Source organism: Cuculus canorus, chromosome 1, assembly GCF_017976375.1.
Source record: "Cuculus canorus isolate bCucCan1 chromosome 1, bCucCan1.pri, whole genome shotgun sequence".
In the NCBI taxonomy this organism is placed as follows: domain Eukaryota; kingdom Metazoa; phylum Chordata; class Aves; order Cuculiformes; family Cuculidae; genus Cuculus; species Cuculus canorus.
In genome coordinates this window covers 198,226,078-198,241,032 of record NC_071401.1, presented here as the reverse complement: position 1 = coordinate 198,241,032, position 14,955 = coordinate 198,226,078, and the positions used below count along the sequence as shown (strand labels likewise).

The 14,955-nt window shown below is 37.0% G+C and overlaps 1 protein-coding gene across 1 annotated transcript in view; it reads left to right on the top strand.

The window, feature by feature from the left end:
* The window catches only part of PCLO (piccolo presynaptic cytomatrix protein), a 362,471-nt gene that overhangs the window by 130,981 nt on the left and 216,535 nt on the right, over positions 1-14,955 (top strand). The gene's annotated exons all lie outside the window — the stretch shown is intronic.

Sequence of the window (14,955 nt, the reverse complement as noted above, 5' to 3'; positions counted from 1 at the left end):
AGGAGCAATCAGAGACTATTTAAAAAATCTTCTAGCTGGATAGAATAAATGTTAGAAGAAGTTTTCTCTGATGCCCAAATGGTTAAATCTTTTATAATTTCAGAATTGGAATAGAAGCCAAGAGATTTATGCCATGTACCCCAACAAATACTTTTTTTTTTTTTTTTTCCATAAACAGTAAAAGCCCATTCGTTTTGGACTCACAGGACAACAAAGGAGACCAGGATGTTTGTTTTAGCCATTGTCTAGTGGCCAGGTGACTGTTGTCTCACTTTTGTGTGAGCTGAAGCTCTGTGAACAACATGAATGATGAAAGTCTGGTAAACCTTGGTTGGTCTAGCTGATCTAGACGATCTTTCTGCCTGCGTGATCTTGTGATTCTGTGATATTGTATTCCAAATTAACCAGTGATCAAATGTCTGGAATATGTGAAAGCTGTTTGCTACTGACAACATAACCTGTGCCTGCCTCAAGACTCTGAATGGATGCTTCAAAATCAAACAGATTTGTTTTTCATGCATCAATCATGTCTGTGCCCCAGGATCTAAGAATGCAAAGGAAAAAAAAGAAAAGTTCATTAGGAGAGAGACTTGCTAATTATGCCAGAAGTGGCTAGTCCTTTCTCATATAGTGTGTCCTTTGACATATGGCTGCAGAACATGAAGGTGCTTGCTGGGCTGCTTGCCTTTGAACATCCCAGATTCTGCTGAACCTAGATAGAAAGATTAGGCATTTTCTACGTTCTCGGGACATCTCTTTGTATTTCCTGCAGGACACTGGCACTAGCTTTCTGAAAATGTCATCAGGTGAATGGAAGAAAGGATTTACTGAGTCATTATCAGATTAAACATCCGGGAAAGGATCCCAGAGTTACAAAAATGAAACAATGCCAACATTTGACAAGTTTTGTTGCTTGTTGGCATTAGGCCAATGTGTTGTACTCAAAACAAATGTGCTTGGTATTGAATTTGTTACTCCATGCTGTTATCACTAGAAAGAAAGGAACATTTCAAGACAGTGCTGATCTTATTAATATCTTACTTTATTGAGGTAGCAGACTATCATTTCATAAGTAATCTTTCTTTATAAGAACTCTCAGTCACCAGTTCTGCATGGGTTTCAGTGAACTAGCAGCTCTCTCTGGGTACAGAGCCTTGAATTCCACACAGAAGCCTTGTTGCAGTCCTTCACTGCCAAATCATCCTTAGTATGTTCCCTGACATGAGGACCCCTCCTGGATATATCTGTAACATTTTAGTTAACAGATGGGCCTGTGATGCTTGGTGGGTGCTACTGCTTCACAGACACAGATGAAATACTCGAGCGTTGCAAACTGTTGTGCACAGCAGACGTTTTTGGCTAATCTTTACGGCCTAAAAGTTTCCATAGTGTGAAGGAACATCCGTTTAATCAACCTGAATTTGCCACACAACTTTTAGGCTCCCTGTAAAGCAGAGGCATTCTTGATGTTCACACAGGTACTCCCTCTTTTCCAGACTGCAGTGAAATACATAGACCTTCTAGAAAACTACAAGGCATGATATCATGATATCGGATTTTGTCATCTGATGTCAAGTGTTATTGCTCTTTATCTCTTTAATGGTGCATTCACCTGTAATAATAATTCACAGGTAGTGGTGTTGGTTCTTATGAGCTCTCATTATAATATTTAAGAAATATAACAGGATTTTACTGAATTTTGCTTAATGTGTTGGGTAATTTTACATGGGAGGAGATATAGAATCACTTAAGCTGGAAAAGATCGTTAAGATCATTGAGTCCAACAATTATCCTTGCACATCCATCATTACTTTCTCCTTCTTGAACTTAAGGCATTTTAACCTTTGTAACAGCACCAAAATCATTATGCCAATGTTATTTTGAAAAGAAGTCTGGTCCTTAGTTTAAGTAGTACATAACATATGCACATATTCTATTTATTTTATATATATATATTAGCCCACATTGCAGAAGACAGATTTTGGTCATAGTGGGCATGAGAGTCTAGTGACAGTGTTACATGAAGCCTGTCATTTAAGTTCCAGCAGACACAAGCTGTATAAAGCCTTTTATTTCAACTAGTAGATGACAGGAGCTTTTTCTATGTTTACAGCAGGGCATTTTAAGACTTGACACTAAAATATGTTATTTGATTGTATCATTTCATTTGTCGTGCCTTTATTGTTGCAAGAAGTGGTCAGAATGTGCTGTAGCATAAACGCTTTCTTGCAAGGCAAGATTGCTTATTAAATGTCCTGCATGATTTTTGAGGATACTACTTGGTACAAGATTTTTAATAATTCTTTTTCTCTTCCTTCTTTTGTCCTATGCCTCTCCATTTTATTGTGGTGTACAGTTACAGTTATGGTCTGTTAGAAACTTAACTCCAATTGCCTTGTGTGTTGAGTGAGGTATGCACAAATTTAGTTTCTGCAAGTCATTTCCAGGACAGAGTTCATTCCCTGATTTTTCGTATACTGCTGTCAGAGTGGAACTATGGAAGCCCCGTGGTCTCCTTTGTATAAAGGAACAGTAATCTGCATTTCGTAGGAAAAAGCAAGCACTTTGCCTGTGCCGAGATAACCTCGCAGCTACCTGCCCTCTGAACAGACATTGCTGAGGAGGTGTTTTATTTTGCTTGGGTTCTTTTTGGCTTAATTGATTCATCTTTGTGTGTATATAGTCCTGTTCAATTTAATGTTGAAAACCTGAATGCAAGAGTCAGGAAAATTTTCTACAACAGTTTCCTGTGGTCAGACTGCGAAAATCCAAGTAGAAAAACCTTTACCCTATTGACATTCCAACCAGTTGTGGCTCACAAGAGCTATTAGAGGCTTCCTCCTGCTAGTCTGAAAAGCCTTTACATAATGGGGTGGAAAACCACTTTGTGAAGGCATACAAATATCTCTTCACAGAATTCTGAAAATAGCAACCTGCCTTCCTCATCTATAGCACAGCAGGGGCAAGCTCAGCAATTACATTGATGACTGAAGTGCTGATAAAACAGCACTACTCACTGCGAGGAATCTTGTAAATAAAGATCTACAAGGGTGTCCCAATCTTGTATGGGGTAGCCATGGCAGCAGTTCCAGATCTACCAGCAGAATCAGGACATTTTTGGTCAATGCCTATGCACGCTTGCACAGGAACCCTCATGTCAGATAAAACTTCCTACTTTGTTGTCCCTAACTTAGAAATGGCAGAATGTATGTACTTTGAAATGCTAACTGAGTCAAGAGTTGAATTACCATTGGCAAGCCATCTTGGTCATAAGCTTTTATTTCAGTCACTTGAGTCATTCCTGGTGAGGTTTTCCAAGTCTCAGTAAATACACTGGATGCTGGTACGTGCTCCTATTGCTGCTTACACTTTTATCCATCTGTTATCATGGCACTATTCCTACTTAGAAGTTGGTTGGACCATTACGTTAGACTGCAGGTGCCAAGTGAATGTGGGTTTAGACAGTTACAAAAGCTCTTCTGCAGGCTATCTCAGCCCTAAGATAGAATTGCCACATTGATGCCACATGCGTCCTTACCTCATGACATCTGTTGATGCCAAAATGCCAAAAAAAACCCCACCTGTGTATCTATAAAGTGGACCTCTTTGTTGCTTGTATATCTTGACAAATTTTATTTCTAGTATTTAACAGAGATGTGTCATGCAATCACATACTTTACCAAATACAGAATCCCCTTGCTCTTGATTTTAAAGACACTTTTATTACCTGTAATATCAGCCAGCAACTCTATTGGTAGAAAAATATTGATATTGATCTTAATTCAACTATGTTTAATAGCTATATGATAAGCTATAGTTACTTCAGGGTGCTTGGTAACTAAGTCTTGTTGCTACAGCTCATCATCGTGCAATTGTTTGATTACAATTTCATCACAGAACAGTGTTTTTGGTGCAGAGTACCATTTTTCTCATATTTTATTTTTTTTTTTTCACTTGGCCAATTTTTTTACTTGACAAATTTAATTAAAATAATTGCTTGATAAAGGATTAAGTTATTTTAGAATAAATTCTAAAATGGGCTCAAAAACATCAGATATGAGTTGAATTATAGCAGCTTGACAAAATACCAGTCAGCTGAGGTGTGGTACCCAGCCATACTAAATGTCTGCTGTTAAATGACTGCCAAGGAATCAGCATCACATTTTTATGAGTTAATTCATGTCATCAAAAGAGCATTAACTGATGATAAGACAACTTTAGTTTTTAAAAATGTCATGTAAAATATGAGTGTATTACATTTTGAAATTCAGGCAGAATGGAAATGAACATTTAGTCAGGTCGTGTGGCTATAATGACCGCTAAGCTGCAGTAACTTGATTGCATATATTTTCAGTTTATCCTCATTTTGTATTAAAATGCGTTAGACTAAGTATCGATAGAAGTAGTATAATCACAATAAACTATTGTGTTTTCATTTGGAATGGAACAGGCAGAAAGTGCACATGCTGATGAGCTTCTGTAATGAGTGATTGTTTGTTAAGCACCATATTGTTATTGTGTTCACTGATGTCTGTGCATTCTTGTATATAAATACATGAAGGAGTTTTCCTCCAGAACTTATGATGTTTCTAACAAGTTTGTCACTAGTGCTTAATAAACAGAAATTGAAGAAGAAATGTAACTACTTTTTAGACCAAAGAATAATCTGCCGGTGAGACTGCATTTTAGATCTGCCACAAATTTTTGGTCATCACTTGTAGGAACATTAATGACTTCTGTTTACTCTTATTTTCATTTATATTTGAAACTTTTAACTGTATTATTAATTATTGTATATTTCATATAGATGCTTATATTCATTATTTAATAAGTATTATGATTATTATTTTTATTTAATATTTTTAAGAGTTTGAAATCCTAGATTGAACTACAGTGCCAGCACATTTTTTTAATACAAAGTGTGTTAAGAGTGGCAGGGATTTACAGCATGGGATCCACTTTTCTTGTTCTCATCCTGGGGCTCATTGTAGCTCTTGAGACAAGGTGGGATTCAGTTAAGGATTACTGTCTCTAGATTTAGTTGCCTACAAGTACGTATCCATCCTCTGGTGAAGATCCAGTCAGTCAACCTAAAAGAGCCTAAAGGGAGAGTTAGGTAGCTGTCATGGTTTAGCCCCACTTGGTTTGATTGGCAGCCAAACGCAAACTGTTGTGGAACAATCCCACCACCCCTTCCTCAGGAAAGGGGAAAGGGAAGTGAGAGAAAGATAATTGTGGGCTGGAAATGAAAAAAACCTAAAACTGAAACAGCTTTAATGAAACAATAATAAGAAGAAAAATACTACTAATAAGAAAATAATAAAATATATATTAATATATTAAATTTACCCCCAAATGGCTATATATCATCACTGATGCTGCAGAGCGGGCATAGAAGAAGGTCCCGGCTGGACTCAGTGGCAGATGAGAGCTGGACTGCAATGCATGGATTGAGGATCAGGAGCAAAAGGACAGATGAGGTCTGTATTAGAAGGTGGTTTTCAAAGAAGTGGACTTGACTCTCGTGATGCCTCAGTTTTACACCAAACATGATGTGAATGGAATGGAATGGAATGCTCTGTTGTTCAGTTTTGGGCAACCTGTCCAGTCTGCCTCTTCCTGCAGGTGCAACTCTTTTTCCTCCTGTTGACTTACAGCATTCCACCAACTTCAGGATGGCCTTTATCTCCACATGGACAGACGTAAAAAATGGCCTTTCTCTGTAGCAATGCCCCATTACAGGGTGATAATCAAAAATTTTAAGTGCTATTACTTCTAATGACAGACACTGTATGGAAACATTCAGTTAGCTTTCAGAAAATGAAGCTACTTAGAATCATAGAATGGTTTGGGTTGGAATGGAACTTAAAGATTATCTAATTCCAACTCTTCTGCCATGGGCAGGGCATCTCCCACTAGATCAGATTGCTCAAGGCCCCATCAAGGCTAGCCTTGAACATCTCCAGGGATGGGGCATCCACAACTTCCCTGGTCAATCTCTTCCAGTGCCTCACCACCCTCACCAAGAAGAATTTCTTCCTAATGTCTAGTCTAAATCTTCCCCTCTCCAATTTATAGCCATTCTCTCTAGTCCTATCACTACATGCTCTAGTAAAAAGTCCCTCCCCAATTTTCTCATATGCCCTGTTCAGGTACTAGAAGGCCATCATAAGGTCTCCTCAGAGCCTTCTCTTCTCCAAGCAGAACAAGCCCAACTGTCTCAGCCTGTCCTCATAGCAGAGGTGCTCCAGTCGTCTGATTATCTTTGTAGCCCTCCTATGTACCGATTCCAACAGTTCCATATCATTCTTTTACTGAAGAATTCCAGAACTGGACACAATACTCTAGTCTCACAAGAGTCTCACAAGAGCAGAATAGAGGAGCAGAATCACCTCTCTTGTCCTGCTGGCCACACTTCTTTTGATGCAGCCCAGGATATGGTTGGCCTTCTGGGCTGTGAGTACGCATTTCTGGCTCATGTCAAGCTTCTCATCAATCAGCATCCCCAAGACCTTCTCCACAGGGCTGCTCTCAATCACGTCATCCTGCAGCCTGTATTGAAACTGCAGATTGCTCCAACCCAGGTGTAGGACCTTGCACTTGGCCTTGCTGAACCTCATGAGATTCACATGGGCACACTCCTCCTGCCTGTCCAGGTCCTTCTGGATGACAGCCCATCCTTCCCATGTGGTAACTGCACCACTCAGCTTGGTGTCGTCTGTAAATTTGCTGAGGGTGCACTCGATCTTGCAGTCTATGTCATTGATGAAATATTAAACAGCAGTGGTCCTAATCCAGATCCTTGAGGGGCACCATTTGCCATGGATCTCCATCTGGATATCGAGCCATTGACCACTACTCTCTAAATGCGACCATCCAACCAATTCCTTGTCTACTGAAAAGTCTACCCATTAAGTCCATATCTCTCCAATTTAAAGAGAAGGATGCTGTGGGGGACCACATCAAAGTCTTTACAGAAGTTCACATAGATTACATCTGCTGGTTTTCCAGACTTATGTGTGTTCAGGTTCCTCAGGTGGTCACAAATCTGATCTTCCCCTACAGTGGGAAAGGATATAACCCCTGGTCCCTTTCTTGTTGTCCGTTGACTCAGGAAGGGTGAGGGGAGCGGTTGTCAATGAAGACTGAGGCAAAAAAGTTGTTAAGTACCTCAGCCTTCTCCTCATCTGTTGATACAAGGTCACCATTTTCATTCTTCTGTTGGAGGATGCTTTCTTTAACCTTCCTTTTGTGGTTGACGTACCTGTAGAAGACCTTCTTGTTAGTCTCCACTTCCCTTGCCAAGTTCAGCTCCAGCTGCACCTTGGCCTTCTGGACCCCATCCCTTAACAACTTGTCACTGTCCGTTCACTGTTCCCAGGTTCCCTGTCCCTGCTTGCACTGCCTGTGCAGTTCCCTCTTCGTCTTCAGTTTGACCAGCAAGTCTTGAATCAGCTACACTGGTCTCTTCCCTTCCCTGCCCAATTCCCTACATCTGGGGACTGAGCGCTCTTGTGCTGCATGGAAAGTGTCCTTAAATATTTGCCAACTCTGTTCTGCTCCCTTGTCTTAGACAAGGTTTAGCTGAAAAGTTAGAGAATCAATTCTGCTTTAGCTCAAACCAGAAGAGTAGTCTAGAGTTGCCACTAAGGATCTATTTTCTTGTGAGCTCTTGATAATTTGAACTCAGAATGCTAGACTAGGATTTAAGTGGTTATAACATAGGTACCTTATACCTTTTCAGGCATGTTAGAATATCATTCTTTGCTTGCAATCCAGAGGGCACAACTTTCCTGTAGATACTAGCTCATACCTTCCAGCTCCTTTTTGGTGTCTTGGATACTGCAGTGTGTATAAAAAAGCAGGGCATAAGGTGAGGCAGGATAAAGTCAGGCATCTAAAATGGCAATGACTCCCAGGTTCAAGCAAGTGAATGCCACCATTAACACATGAAAACAAAACTTTGATGTCACAATCTCAGATCAAATTCCTCTCTCACCTCCTGATGGTAGGCAGGGTAAAGTCTCATATCCATGACGAGGTTTTAGAGGCTGTTTATATATGCTGTTTATATATGGTTTAAGTAAAAAGTCTTTGCACAGAGGAAGATGATGTCTTGCACTTCTATGTTTGTGGTTTGTTCACATTCTGGATATATGAAGAAATTACATTATTTATTTCAAGGCATTTTTGCCCCAAAGAGAATTGCTCATGTGAAGCTATATATGAACATATATATTTTTCCATGCCTATGCAGCCGTTTGTTGGCTAATCTCTGAGCACCACACAAAGATTACTTAAGTGTCCTGTTGGTTGACAGTTTCTATCAATGTTAAGCAGTCGTGTCGTTGCACGTTGGCTTTCACTTCAGCCACGTGAGATTAATACATGTCTTTCGTAATACATTTCTGTAAATGGAAATTCTTAGTACATTTATTTCTTCCTCTGACTGTTTTCTTTCTCTTGCTTTCTGTGCATGTCAGTGAGAGAGAGAGACTGTCTAAGGACTTTATCTTTAATGGAAATGTTGCTGAATTAAATTACCTGCTTAAATAAACATCAAATAAGTTCTCTAGAGTGGAAGTAAGTTATTATTTTCTCAATGCTGGCTGAACAAGAAAGTAAGATTGCATCTTAGCAGTAATTATAAAAACTGGTCCATAGGAACAAAAAAGTTTCAAGCTTCAGACATGACTAGAAACACTAGAGAAAGGGTCATGTTGGAAATGGACAGGAAGTTTTTTTCTTACTGCCTTCATCTCTTGGCATTTACAAAATGTTCATATAATCATAGAATCATAGAATAGTTTGGGTTGGAAGGGACCTTAAAGATCATCCAGTTCCAACCCCCCTGCCATGGGCAGGGACACCTCCCACTAGATCAGGCTGCCCAAGGCCCCATCCAACCTGGCCTTGAACACCTCCAGGAATGGGGCAGCCACAGCTTCCCTGGGCAACCTGTGCCAGTGTCTCACCACTCTCACAGTGAACAAATTCTTCCTAGTGTCTTCCTAATGTTCCTATGTTAGAGATTCTGGAACTCTTTAGAAGAGACATTTTTATATGTATTCTCTAGGTGATTCAAGCAGAGGATGATTCTTCAAATTTCAGTGGAGCCTGGAATGAATTATTTTCATTTCATTTTTTATAAGTTTATAATTTGCATAAATGAAAAACATGGAAAAAATAAAAAATTGTGTTTTCATTAAAAAATTTAAATGTAACTCTTAGATGTCTTTGACAGCTCTGTATGTCTGTTCTAAATTTACAGATATCAGTATTTGCTGCATTTCTACAACACCCTCTTCTACTGTTTGTGTGAGAAAATCTTAAAGAAAGTTCCTGATAAGTGTTTTGTCAAAGGTGTTATACTTCTCCAGGTACTTTTAGGTACGGTGAATAAGGATTTTCAAATGAAAAAAGTATTTAATTGAAAATTCTTAGTGAGAATTTTCTGAGATAGTACTTGAAAATTGAAAGTTATGAATATTCTTTTTAATGGTGATCTTTCAACATATTAAGTTCCAATTTTCCCAAAAGAATTTTTCAAGAAATAACATTCTGAAGATAAGTTACTCTTTAGTACCCTTTTTTTTCCCATGTGTATACCATCTATGGAGATTTTCAGTCTGAGTCTGCAAGAGAGTCTTTGAGGTACTACATTGTGCCATCTATTAGTAAGAAAATACTATAGTAATTTCATTAAAAATACTGACTTCTAAAGCATCAGTCTGTATTAATATGTAGTCATTTTTTGATCATTTAAAGCAAGTGCTGATATTTAGTATTATTTATGGAAAATGTATCATATAGAGAATTTGTCTCTTTCAGAACATAGTAACCTTTTTTCCCTATTTAGGATTGTGTTCATGTCAATGAGTAAATATTTTTTGCTATTGTAATTAAGTTATTCAGGTAGGACTGTGTCGCAGGGTGACTTAAGCCATGTGCATCTCTGTGAATAAGACAGTGATTTCAGTGCTGGTGTACCTCAAAGAAACCTTAGGTCTAATTTAACTAAGGCAGAAACGAGTGAGGAAATTTCTTTCAGCCACAGAAGTAGTCTATGCTACAGATATGCTCTGGGTTGAAGCGTGGTTGACTTGCAATAATACATAAACATTTCTGAAAAAAAGGGACTCTAAAATATTTGTAATTATTCCCCTTATTTTTGCAGAATAATCTGAGATAGTAAAATAAATCAATAGGGAATAAAAAAAATTTAAAATATAATCTAGAATTGGAAATACAGAAATTTTTGTTTTACTGTTTCAGCTCTATATTCTTACCCTGTTGTTGTGCTTTTAAACACTCATAGATAGTAGTTGAAGCTCCAGTTTAGTCACTCAGTTTATTGGTTTCTTTACTGTTCACAGTCAACACGGTTTCAAAATAATATGTAAGTATCAGCAGATTAATTCTGCTACATGTTTTATTTTCATACTGGCAGGTGGCAAAGGTTCTCATCTTTGGTTTTTAGTTTTGTTTTGGTTTTTTTTTTCCTCATAGCAGAATTTACTTCTAATAGAAATAGTAATTGTACAGAGTAAGTGTAGAATTTCTTCTGTACTGTCATATATTACAAAGCTAAACTGAATAACGTGATTTGTCTTTTCCATTTGCTATACTTCTTTCATTGTGTCATTAAAGATATATTCCTGATTTTGGCTTAAATTTACACATACTAAAGTTGGATTAAATCCACAAAATCCAAATCTTGATTTCAAATTGTGGTTTTAATAGTAAGAGCCAATTGCAAAATGCCATTTCAATGCAGATAAATGTTTATAATAATGAACTTAATATGGATTCTCACAGATTTTGCATGAAATCAGAACACAGAACCATGGAAAAGCTTTAGTATTAAAATGATACGTAAAAAATCAAAGCAAATGTGCTCTCATAAATATGAAATTAGACTACGTACTTCACCATTAAAAGTTGTTGAGAAGAGTGAATCACAAAATTAAAAATGGTTGAACACCACAGAAGTCTAAGAACTTACAATAATAACTAATAATAAGAGATAAATCTGAGTCTTTCAGAGTTTCAGCTACCCTGCAGGAAATAATCAGTAGATGATCTTGCCATTTGCTGAAGCATCAAATATCTGATATGTGAGATAAAATGCTATATGAAGCTACTCATAGGAAATAATCTAGACTGAAAATAATTTTCTGTTAAGAACTTTTGTTTGCTGCACTGAATTAGGATTGGAGTGCTCTTAGGATACCTTGACATCTTTCTGATCAAGGACCTCTTCACTGTATATAAGTGTAACATTCTTACTTGAAAAGGGTCCATCCAAAATGAATCTATGGATTGAAATCAAGTATCTTACTGGTAGAACTCAAGATTATTGAAGTTGTTCTGGAAAGCATTGTCAGATCTTGTCATGCTATTTTACATTAGATACATAAGTTTTGGAACCTGGGTGAAGCAACATAAGAGACTGTAGAAGACTTGTTGATATGAATTGGTAATGTGGAAATATAAAGCATAACTTCTCTCATAACTGACAGCATTCTTTCCAAACAAGTTCAAAACAATGTGTTTTGTTGTTTTTCATGTACATTTGCAAGGCTTTTGCCAAGATAGTCAGCTTTATAAAGAAATGCACTGTTTTGAGGGCTGCCCGGAACTGTATACTGTCTCTTTCCTTATTTTTAATGGTGTAGAAAATTTTATCAGGAAATGAAAATCTTTCTCAATTCATCCATTACTTAGAGAGTATGGATAAAACTAAGTGAAGACTGTATGACTTTAGATCATATAAAAAATGGAAACATCAATAGAAAAAAAATTGACAAAAATAGATTAGGTAAAGAATTAGTAGAATTATTGAAATCTATATCTTGCATTTATGAATCCTCAAATATGCATCATATTAGTTCATTTAAAATAGACATGACAGCAGTGGTTTGAAAAAATGTAATTTAACTTCAAGGAAAACTATGTACCCTCTGTAAACAGAAATTTGGCCCAACAGTGACGTTTTCTCCAGTTCTACACAGCTGTTTCTCTTTACAGAAAATTGAGGAGCTAGTCTACGTTTAGTTAGACCTTTTGTTAGATTACCAGCAAATATGTTACATACTTATGTATACATACACTCAGTCAAACACACACGTCTCTACTCTCTACAAAGGGAATGTTATTTAGTTTCTGTAGGGAAGAGTTAGAAGTATCTGTTACAAAAATATTTTTCTCCAGCTGAACCTATATAGAACTTCAAAGAAACTTTTAATTTGTCTTTTTCTGCCTTCTTAACTCTGCTCATCTGTGCGTCTATATGTGTAATTTTGTGCAATTAATTGCTTTCTGTTATATGGAATAATTTGCAAATTGTGGTTAATGACCAAACTACACTCTTTTAAAAGAGTTCCTCTGTGATGCAAATCATCTACCTTGTGCTGGTTTAGAGCTTATCATTAATTTGTGGCAAATTAAATATGAAGTGAATTAATTCACAGTGTTTATTCAGAAGTAAAGTTTGTTCTTTAATTTGAAGGGAGTATCCATCTGTTTTTATTTTCTGCTACAGTGTTGAAGCTGGTCAGAAGTAACAATTTCCTTCAGTGAAAGTCTGTTTTAAAACATAGGTTTTTCGTGAATATACTGAAATATTTAATGAAATAGTACAAAAAAGTGTTATTGGGTGTATTGAAATAATGCTTTCACACAATATAGTGGATATAAGGTGACCATAAGCAATATAAACTATTGGTAAACTAATGATGAATTGTTTAAGAAGCACTGGCCTGAAACCGTCAATATAGTTGATCACTAGCATGCCCCCTGGATGTTTTTAGCATTTACCAATTTATCAAAATCCAGGCAATTTATGGTCATAGTTTGCATAATAGCATGCAAGATATTCCCAACAGACAGTCTGGATGAAATAATTTTGGTTTTGGCTGAAATGTATGTAGGGGGAAGTGCTAATAAAACTATAAAGACAGGAGCTCTGCTGCACCACTTGACCTCAGTGACAGAGAACAGACTCCAACACACTTATTTGTAGATGTGGCCATGGAGACATGCCCATAGGGGATATTGATAACATAAACCAACATGATTTGTACCTCTCCTGAGATAATATGGTGTAGTGGCTCATCAGGGCACACATTTAATGTCTAATTTTCTCCCTTAAAATGTTTTAGGTCTAATTTTATGACAGATAAATAAGAGAATGTCTTGCATTCTTGACATGCATGCTTCCTTTCATACTCCGTAAAATTAATGTAAGGTAACTATCTTAAATATATTCTGCTAGGTATTTCAAGTCAGGTGAGATTAATGCTCCACTGACATCCGTTCTGACTCTTTTGGGTGAGTTAGTGTTTACGTACTCAAAGAGGGAGAGATACACTTAAGGTTCCTTAGTTCTTTTTAGTTCTTTGGATTTTCCAGAAGAGAGGCTGAGCAGCCTCCAAAGGTTGTCTTTCTAGGCCTTTCACATTAATTCTTTCCATCACCTTTTCTATTCAATACTCTGATGGGATCTACTGAATTAACTATTTGCAAATCAAGCTGATACCAACTAAGATTATGGTGACTCCAGGTATGAAAATAGAATATTTCAATTTTTTTCTGTTAAGGTTGAGTGGCTTTTGCAGTGAATAGTAGTAGCCTACAGACCCAGAAACTTAAAATTTACATTTAGATAAACATACATGCACATGCCCAAAGCCTTTCAGATGAGCTCTTCAGTCACCTGAAGGGCAGTACAGATCTAATTGACTTCATTTAAAGCGTTCTATATTTGAGGAGTAGTTATCGACCCTTCAGCAGTTTAAATAATCTTATTTTTCACAGGGTCTGCACAGGAAACAGTTTTATTACTTTGCAACATCCTGAGTCTTAATTTTAAGTGGTCTGTTTCAGATGAACTTCAACAGACCTATCTTAAATCTTTAACAGTTCAGATGAGTTTTATGGGAAACAAATAACTTCAAGATGCCTATCATGCTTTATTGACCTTTTTTTTTTTTCCAGTGGCGATTAGTGATGTGCATTGAAACACATCAGCAGTTTTTGAATGAGACTGCAATCACCACTGAACTTCTGTTCTAGACTTGTATTGCATAAGTCAGCAAATGCTCTGACCACATCAAGATTGGATACTGTGTAGCATCTGAAGATATTTTTGTGTGGAAATAATAATTGCATTACAATATTTTCAGAAAGCTAACTGCAGTTTCAGCAAAATCTTTCTTTAGCAGTGTTATTTATAGTGGCTGCAGTCTCCCTATGTAGAATTAAAAAAAGGCCTTAGTAAGAGTTGTATTCCTAGGTAAGAAATTATCTATATATTCTAATCTGAGACATTCTTATGGAATAACATAGAAAACAGGAGTTTATAGCATTTATCATCAAATTATTGGGATATTTCCCTTTTCTTTGTTTCCCTTTTCTACCAAAATATAAAACTGGATTTCCTCAAAATTAATGTGAACAGGAAGGAAGGGGATATATAGACACTGAACTGGAAGTCAACTTCTGGGCTTGTGTCTGGTTCACTAGTTGGTCTAAAATAAATCATAACTTCTCCACTTACTTTTTGATTTTTCCACAAAATACTGCAGTGGTTCATAGCTTTTTCTTATGGGCATTGGCAATTACAGCCTGAGCAGGACTTTGACATCCTGAAATGAGCAAACTGTCTTAATGCAGCATATCATCAATTGTGTAGGACAGGAGAAAGAATAGTGGAGTCTGGAGAAAGAGTGATGTTTTAGAAAACATAAATTAGGTCTGAAGAGACAGAGGAAATATTGTAACAAATGGCCTAGATCAGAAGGAAAGTCTAAAGAGGACAGACAGAAATATTTATTCCCACCTCATCTATTGCTGCACCTGATTCGCTGGGTTTTTTTGCATCTGAACTCTGTAGATTAGCCTCGTGTTTACTTCTATCTGACATGACATTTGCATAAATTTGCAAAGGTCTCA